Raw genomic sequence first — 9255 nt, 5'->3', positions numbered from 1 at the left:
GTGAAGAACACAGACATTCTCTTTCAAAGAAAAAAGGACCCTTTGCCACGGCCTCTTTACTCAGTTTGAACATTCACAGCGGGTAAGATCAATCTTTTACCAGCCGGTGCACAGCTCACCCTGTTTTTCACTTGACCCAAAGAGGTTGGAAAGGCAGATGCTGCCCCCATTTCACGGAAGAAACTGAAGCATGGATGAATAACAGACCCCTGCCCTCTGTGGTTGCTTGGGCTCCAGCCCACATTTCCTAGAACAACCCCAAACAGGAGGAGGAGGTGTGGGAATTTGATTGGAGGGGGGAGTATTGATTTTTTTTTTTTTTTTTTAAATCTGAAATTCATTGCAACCCTGTATGGCTAGATGGCTCAGCCTAGGAACTTGTAGAACACTTTGTAAAACACTTCACTCCAAAGTTAGTGGAGTGACGGAGCTTGACCTTGTATTTACCAAAAGTCAACTCAGAGCTTAGGACTTTTCAAACCTTCCTGTGCATAAGATTCGCAGGATCACACCATGAAGTCCAGGGTCACATCTCCAAATTCAAATTGCGCAGGTTTGGTGAGCAGCATCCTGAGCAGAGGCTGATTGGGGTGGGGTGGGGGCTCCCTTAGAAGCTTCATGTAAATACCTCCCAAAACAGCCTTGCCCTAGGCCATCTACCTGGTACAAAGGAGCCAACTTGGACCCCTTTAAGGAATTGAACATTTTAGAAACTCAAGAAAAGTCCATTATATTTACCTACAAGTTTAAATTTTTTTTTAGCTTTTTTTCTTCTTTATTCCTTCCTGATGTTCCAATTTTTTTAATAATTTCGTTTTCAGGAGTGTTCTTTAGACACTCTTTTAAGATAGGTCTGTTGGCAACAGGTTTTTGTTTTCATGCTTTTGAAAGCTTGTTTTCTTCTTCAGTCCTGAAGGATATTTTTGCTGGATATAGAATTCTGAGTTTTCAGGTCCCTTCTCCTCGCAGTTGGCACGTTGTGAACTTCCTCCCATCATGACTGCCGAGGAGAAATGTCGCAGTTGCCTTTTGCCCTGTAGGTAAGAGTCCTTCTCTCTCCCTACTTTCTTTGCCCTCAGTTTTCAGAAGTTTATGATGTATCTTGTGAATTTCTTTAACTGTATTCTCTTTGAGGCTCTCTTTGCCTTTTTTTTTTTTTTTTTGCCAAACTTGGGTAATTTTCAGCAATTATGTCTTCACATACTATTTCAGTCCTCCCTTCCCCTTCTGGCACTTGGTGACAATCAAGTGACACAGATCCCCAGATCTGTGAGGCTATGTTCAATTTTTAAAAATCGGTTTTCCCTATTTTTTTTCTCTATTTCTCCTTTTTAAAATGGGTGGCTTCCATCTTTCTGTCTTTAAGTCCACCAGTTCCTCCGCCTGCTCTGTTTGTTCTTGAGCCCATCCAGTGAGTTTCCTTCAGCTATTATTTTTTAGTTCTGAAAGTTTCTTTTGGATCATCTTTATGTCTTCTATTTCTTTGCTGAGATTTGGTTTTCCATTTTTTTCTGAGGACGTTCATTTCATAATTATGAAAAGATTTTTATGATGGCTTCCTTGTTAGATAATTGCAACATCCATGTCAACTGAGTATTAGCCACCATTGATGGTCTTTTCTCATTCAAGTTGAGCTTTTCCTGGTTCTTGATATGATGAGTAATTTTTAATTGAAATCCGGTCAGGTGGATATTATCCAGGAGACTGAAACTTATTTGAAATTTCAATTGCAGCAGGCCTCTGCCATCACTGTCCTGAAACACGCCTCTTTCCCTGGAGCGTCCACTGACACCACTGGGAGGTAGCAGATCCCCCAACCTCCCTGGTCTTCCTTTGAGTCCACTCAGTGGATAGCAAGTAGTGCCTGTTAGCCTAGCGGTAGGAGTGGGGCTTCATAGGCTCCCACATCGTTTTTTACTTACCAGGCGTCCAGCAGGCTCAGACCTGGCCAGCTGGGAGGACTGGCTCCTCCCTGTTGACCTTCTGACACATCTGTCGTAGGGAGAGGCTCTTGGGACGGCATGTGGAACACCGGCAGCTAGTTCTGGGGTGGAGCTGGGGCCCATTTCTTCCTGTGGCGAGAATGGAACGGTTATCATCTGGATGGTTTTGGTTTCTCAGTGTCTGTCTCACAGTGACCATGTCACAAATCTGGCTTCTTGGAGCTCACCATGCCATGAGGCACCCACCTTGGGGGGGTGAAGAGGCCTTGTTTTCTTCAAGTCTCTGCTCAATTGTCACCTTCTCGGTGGGGCCTCCTGGAACCACTGGATTCACAATCATTGTCCATTTGTGGTCCTGGCACCTTGCATTGCCCACCCCTGGTCCTCTGGTGATCTGGGCAATTGACTCCCCAGTTTTTTCCTTGTCTCTTTCCTCAAGAGCGTAATATCCTGGTGGTGGGAGGTTTTTGTTGGTTTTGTCCCCTGGTGTTTCCTAAGCCCCTAAGAGAGTGCCGACACTCCTAGGTGTTCAATAAATGCTAACTGAATACGGGGATGGATGGATGATGGATGATGGATGCCCAGAGCTTGATTTTCTTGGTGCCAAGAGTCACATTGGCTTCAATTTCTGAGCTTGGAAAGCCTGTCCTCTTTTCCAGCCTGAGGTGAGATCTGACTCCTCTCCAGGCTGTGACTTCCCCCCTCTTAAAACCCACTTTGTTATCTTACTACCCGGCAGTTTTCATCAGATCTGTTTGCACGTTCATTAACTCACGTAAACGTTAATAAAAGGACTATGAGAACAGCTTCCTACATGTTTCCTCTTGCTTTCACTCAGGTGTAATTATAGGAACACCCAACAGGCCATGTATGCTGATGGGGTAATCCCCTTTATTGTACTTCCAGGTGACAACTCCTCTCTGGGGACACACCCAAATACCCCCATCTGCATTTCCCACTCTGCCTTCTGCGTGGCTCAGGGTTCTCAAGGAAGCCTCTCTCTCTGACGTGGTGGCTGCCATTCTCAGCCCAGTTGGGCCTAGGTACTCACTCGTTCTTGACTTTAAAAGTGCTTGTGAATTCCAAGTGGAAATTCACAAGTATTCATCCTCTCCTCTGCTGCTTCCTGGTCACAACTCTTCATCTATCTGCAAACGCCCCATGCTGCTGAGCATAATAGGGTTTCTCCATCCCCTTTCCCTACCTGAGTCCAACGCCCTGTCCCTCACATTCTCCCTGGAGCCTCTCACTGAGAGGAAACTGCTCTGAGACAGATGTCAGTGTCCCCACAACAGCAGCAGAGGAGCCTGCATGCTGAAGGTCACTGTGAAAGAAGCCAGGCAGACCCCTGAAGTGGCTTTACTTCCTTCCCGCGGCGTACTGTGAGCCTGGATTTCCCAGCCTCCTTTGCAGAGAGGTGTGGCCATGGAACTGAGTTCCCCAGTGGTTTTCAACCAGGGCGATGACATCTAGTAACATGTGCAGACCTCTTTGCTTGTCACAACTGGAGAGGGCAGAGAGCTCTATTGGAATCCAGTGAGTGGAAACCAGGGAACACCCTGCTCCACGTTCCCTACTGCAGAGGGTGGCCCTGCAACCAAGAGGCGGCTCAAAGTCACAGTGTCCCGGGTGAGGAACTCTTTTCCAACCAGTGACGCAGGAGCTAGTTGTGAGTAAATCTCAGGCCTGGTCTGTGAAACCACCTCAGAGGGGTTCTGGCTTGTATTCAGGATTGGCGTACACAAGTGCAGACACCGTAGAAACTTCCCTTGAATATGGCAAGCCACCGAAATGTGAAGAACCCTGTCCCTGATAGGAGCTGCCTGCCAGTTGGTAACCCTCATGTTAAATCTGTGTGAGAAATGAACTTCTTGGGGCGTCCCTGTGCAGGGTGCTAGGCTTGTCCACATAGCAGTGGACGATCCTTAGTCGCCTCAGGTGACTCGGTCACAGGCACTTCTGCTTATTTTCTTCAACAGATCCTGCACCGTGTGCAGCTGATCTGGACCAGCCCACACATGGCCGAAGACACTACCTGGGGAACACCCGGAGTCCTTCTCCTCAGTTGTTCTAGTCCTAGAGGACTCCAGAGTGGAATCTCGGTATCTATATTCTGAAGTTTAATTAGAGACATCCTCTTGTGCCCAGTCTTAAGATGACATTAAGATTGTCTAGGATTAGTCAAAATAAACACAAGTTCCTGTTTTTTTTTTTTTTTTAACAGATTTATCAGATTGGTTAAAAAAAAAAAAGTCACAGTGAGCCTTCACTGAGAAGGATGCTAGATTTAGCAGATAAAACACAGGTACCAACACAGGCTAAGACTCTTATTCATGGTTCATCTAAAACTCAGATAGGTGTCCTGCTTCTTATCTGGCAACCTTATTTACTGAGCACTTACATTCTCCCAGGTTGTGTGAGATGTATCCAAAGCTCAAAATAAAACTAGAGGGAGACTTCGTGATCCTCCTCATTCTTGGGTGGGGACAACAGAATGTGAAAGGTGAGGTGCTTCTCTGGGCTCACCCCACCTGTCGGGAGCAGTGTGGGGTTTCTAAGAAGATGGTGGTTGCACAGCTTGTTCCAGCTCCCTCACTTCACTTCCATCCTTTTTCTTCAGTCAAGTATGGGGAGAGCTATTCCTGAGCGGAGCAGAGAAGGGAGGCCCCGGGCAGTGGCGACTGCTGCTTTGCTGGTGCTGCCAGAGGAAAGCGTTCCCTCCCGGCCTGGGCGCTCCTGGTCGGTGGGACTCGGGCTCTGCCGGAGCCCAGGCCTCTGGGCTGGGTGTGGAGCAGGGGAAGGGACTCAGCTTTTCGCAGGCTCCTGGGCGATGCTGGGTCATGCTGTGAGGAGCGCTCTGGGGCCTGGGCTCTGGCAGAGGAGGAGAGGTGCAGTGGTGCGTACAGAGATGCCCAGGGGGCTCCTGGCGCACCCTGTGTGAGAGCCCGGTCCTGCGAGTTGTGAGCGGCACCCGCTCTTCCTCATCTTCGCCATCGCTGGTCACACCAGATGTTGTTGGTGTTGGAAGTGACTCTCTGGTGACAGAATGGAGGCTCTAACATTGGGGGACCTTGAAGGAGCTGTAAGGATCAACCTCTCCACCCATTAAAAACACTGTCATTGGAACAGTGTGACAAACGGTAGTCCATTCACTTTTGAATGGAAATCTCTTAATATTAGAACAAAGGACAAATATTTTATTTTTACTTTATACATTTATTTTTATTTTTTTTGAGATGGGTTCTTCCTAAGTTGCCCAAACTGACCTTGAACTGTGATCCTCCTCCCTGAGCCTCCGGAGTCACAGAGATGGAAGGGAAGCAGTTCTCGCCCAGCCGATGGCAGCGGTCCTGTGTTGGATGGGATTGGGTCGGGTTCCGCTTTGAGTTTCTGCTCTGCAGTTTTTCTCCAGGAGTTTCCTGGGTCCTGTTTGTTGACCTGCTCAAGCTCTGTGTGCTGTCCTCTGCCTGCGGAGCTCTAAGAAGTCCGTCAAGGCCACCTCCCCTTCCCAAAGGGTGCCTTGCTGTGGCCCTGCACCTTCCCGGTGCTCCTGGCAAGGGCAGGGAGCTCTGCCACTGCCTGCCCCGGCCTGCTCAGGACCTCCCAGGGCTTCTGCAGTCCAGTGACTCAGCGTGACTTAGCAACCTGACTTTTCACGGAGCCTGGATATTCTGCCACTCAGCCAACGTGGGCAAACATCCACACGGTTTGGCACAATAATTCTAAATTACAATGATGGGGTTAAAAAAAAAAGGCTCGGATTTCCCCATACCAGGGTGGGCAGAGCCCTTGAACAAGGCTTTTCCTCTGGGCCGGTGCTGGGTGGTCGGGGAGCATGGAGCTTTGGGGCAGCACACCGGGAGTCCTGTGGAGAGGGGCTGATGGATGCCTCCTCGATTTAAAAATAAAATAGCTGGCCAGGAAGGAAGCGGCTCCATTTGCTTGCAGTGATTGCCACCATGCTGTATCAGCTTTATTTATTTGGGGTAGAGGTACTGCGTGTGGCACATTGCTCAACTGAGTGGCCCTTTACCTTCTTCTCTCTCTCTTCTCCAGCTGCACAGAGGGACAGCTGTTTAAAGGAGCGACATGGCCCTGACCTGCAGAGGTCTGCTGAGGGACCTGGCCAGCCTCCCCGTTTCTGCTCAGGACCACGGGCGCACAGGGCAAAGACAGGCACAGAACCTGCACCCTGTCCCCGTGCAGAGCTCTGCTGTTTTCTAACAAGTTAGTGGCGACTGTCCAACCAAACACAGAGACAGAGTCCGAGTGGAGGGGCGTCACAGAGCTGGTGGGGTGTGGTGTGTGGGTGGCAGTGTCGAGCCCCATTTTGGTTGAAGGTGAGTGAGGGCCGAGGCCAGGTGGGCCATGGTAATTCTTCATTCAGTGCCTCCAAGACCTGGGGGCCCGCAGCGGAGTGAGCGTCTCGTCAATGTCTTTAAGAAGAGGCCCGACGGAGAACTAGCCTTGCGGGACCCACGACGGACAGTGCTCACCTGAAAGTTTGATTTGAGCACCTGGGATAGCTGCGTAGGAAACAGAGACAGGAGGTGGGTTTGTGAGCCAAGCAGAGGATGACGATGACGATGGCATTGCCTTGTGACAGGTGAGGTCCAGGAGACAGGCAGGCTAAGCATGTTGGGGAGCCCGGGTGGGGGGCTCACCCAGCCTGGAGTGCAGAGGGAGGGGGGCTAAGACACAGAAGCTCAAGGTGACTGGGGGAACACGGCAGGAGTGCTGTGGGATTTCTGGGCTCCCTGTGAGCCCGCAGGCTTCCCACCACACCTTGGAACTAAAAGTGACCTTTCCTCGGGCGTTTTTGTCCAAGCCTTTGTCCTCTCTCCCGCTGTCTGTGATGGGGCCTCCTTCGGGTCAGGGAAGGGAGACACAGCCTTTCCCCTCAGCCTTTCCTAGGCTCCCCTTCAGTGGGCACCTGGGGGCTTCCAGGGGACACCTAGCTCCTGGCTTGCTTGGGCTAGCCCGTGGTTCTGAAGGCAGCAGCTCTCGGGATGGCCAGCTCTGGTGGCGCTGGGGTCCCCAGAGTGCAAGAAGAACGGCAGGCAGGCAGGTGTGTTCCCTGGTCTCTGGGGAGATGCCCCAGGCAGCCCCTACCCGGCTTTCCGCAGTCCTGGGTTCTCCTGGTGGTACCTTCAGGCTGGCAGGACTGAGCTGATGAACCTTTCACAGAAATACACGTTTTGAATATTTAATTGCTCACAGAGTGTTAAGATTAGTGAAAGTCGGAACTTATATGAAACATTTGAAAAATTTCCTCTGACTCTGAAAATAAGTTTGCTTTTAAAGAAAAGAGATGATATCCAAGAGTAAGAGCCAGGCTTGGTGGCTTCCATCTGTAACCCCAGTGGCTCAGGAGGCCAAGGCAGGAGGATTGTAGGTTTGAATTCAGGCTCAACAATTTAGCAAGGCCCTAAGCAACTTAGTGAGACCCCGTCTCTAAATATAAAAACTGGCTGGGGATGAGGCTTGGTGGTTAAGAGCCTCTGGGTTCAATCCCTGGTACCTTCCTCCGCTCCAAAAATCCAAGAGCAAGAAATGGCCAAAATGGACATTTTCTTGAAAAGTAAAGAAGGTGTCAAGAGTGGGAGAAGAAGGGACCTTGACTGGAACTTACTCCCAGGTCAGTGCTGGGCAGTTGTGAAGGAGAGCCATAGACACTGCGGGTGGCTGTCCTGGGGGCAGGCACCTGCCCAGGGGCCAGTGGCCACTTGGCCTACTCCTGCTTGTCCCTTAGGGAAAGTCCAGGGGCATTCAATGCCACCTCCCTTTCCTTTGAAATGTACAATAACGTCATGATCACCACCTACCTTCCCCAAGCAAACCTGGAAGCCTTAGGTCAGTGCTGTCCAGTTTCTGCAGAGGCCACCCCCCTTCACGATGGCGACTTTCCGCCCAGCACCTCGGCTTCCTGCAGGATGCGCACACGTCCGCTGTCCCAGGCTGGCACTCAGCCTGTGGCCTGGACGTTTGGCTTGTCCTTAGGCAGCCGAGGAAAAGGGTGTCGGGCCGTCTTCAGTATGAAGAAAGGCCTCCAGCTCTGGAATCGACATCCAGCGAAGAGTATTTTACTTTCTGGAAGGGTGGAGGCGATGGGCAGGCAGGGGCTGTGGAGACCAAGAACAGCTTTGGGTCCAGTCTTCATGAGCATTTCCCCACCTCAGTTTCCCCAGAGAAATTATCAGTAAGAAAACAAAAACCAAAATTTTATAAAAGTATGGAAATACCCATAGCGTGAACATTTAAAAACTGCATTTTAATGATGAAAAGGAGCCCAAAGCCAAAGGAGAATGGTGTTCTGGATCCTGACTGGTGCATCTGTATTTCAGGTGACGGCTGATGTTGGATAGACACCCACAGTGAAATGGGTGCACGGCAGGCCGGTGAACCCAGCCTACACCCACGTGGTCACCTTTCTTTTTGGTAAGAGGACCTGAAGTCTGCTGTCTTGGCAGACTTCCCGTGCACGGCGCAGTAGCCTTGGCCCGTCCTCCTGCTGTGACTTAGGTCTCTGGGCTAATTCATCCCGTACAACTGCAACTTCCCGCACTGGGACCTTCGCCTCCCCATGTCCGTGTGACACCATGACTGCTCTGTTTCTATGCACGGAGGGTCCTTTTTTTTATTTTAAAATATGACATTTTGTTCACCATGGATTTTTGCTTTGATTTTGATTTCTTAAATATTGCATTAGAATATGATTTCTCTTTTTCGATCCCCTTTAGCTTCTGCATTCAGACCTCACTGCTTTCAATCAGACCTCACCCTGGTGGGACCTCAGGGCTCCACTGTGCACCGGGCACTGCCAGAGTCACGTGGCACAGATGCCCTGATGAGCACGTGGGTAGACTCCCTCAGAAATGGGCCCCACACAGCCCGGCCTCCATCCAGGCTCCCAGGTCTCCCCTGACCCCACGGCCTGGAAACACCCTCTCTGTTCAGGACCTGCTCAAAGGTGCCCTTCTCTGTAAAACCTCCCAGCCTGCTCCCCCCCAGGACACCTCTGTGCCTCTGCTCCTCTGGTCACTTCAGCTCCAGCTCTGATGGCCTGCCCCATTCAGGTACAGCTCCTCACCACACGCTGTGTCCACCTTCTGCCCCTCATGGTGGACTCTTCAAGGGTGGGCACTCTGCTTTATTTATTTATGCTTTGCCTGGTGGGTGGGGGTCTCCATGATGACCAAGAAGGAATTACTGGACTGAGGCTATGGCTCAGTGGGAGAGTGCTTGCCTAGCACTTGATCTCCAGATACAATTAAAAAACAAACGAACAAAAACTCAAAACAGCACACCAGAA

General features: G+C 50.4%; 1 long non-coding RNA gene across 1 annotated transcript; it reads left to right on the top strand.

Annotated features, from left to right (window-relative positions):
- The first annotated feature begins 6010 nt into the window (after positions 1-6010).
- Positions 6011-9045, top strand: LOC143380606 (uncharacterized). The gene is made up of 3 exons (XR_013088666.2): positions 6011-6549; positions 8288-8381; positions 8684-9045. It is a non-coding gene; the product is annotated as an uncharacterized LOC143380606 (long non-coding RNA).
- Positions 9046-9255: the final 210 nt, after the last annotated feature.

Source organism: Callospermophilus lateralis, chromosome 14 (genome assembly GCF_048772815.1).
Source record: "Callospermophilus lateralis isolate mCalLat2 chromosome 14, mCalLat2.hap1, whole genome shotgun sequence".
Taxonomy (NCBI): domain Eukaryota; kingdom Metazoa; phylum Chordata; class Mammalia; order Rodentia; family Sciuridae; genus Callospermophilus; species Callospermophilus lateralis.
The sequence above is the reverse complement of the archived record's forward strand: the minus strand, read 5'-3'. Positions and strand labels throughout refer to the sequence as shown.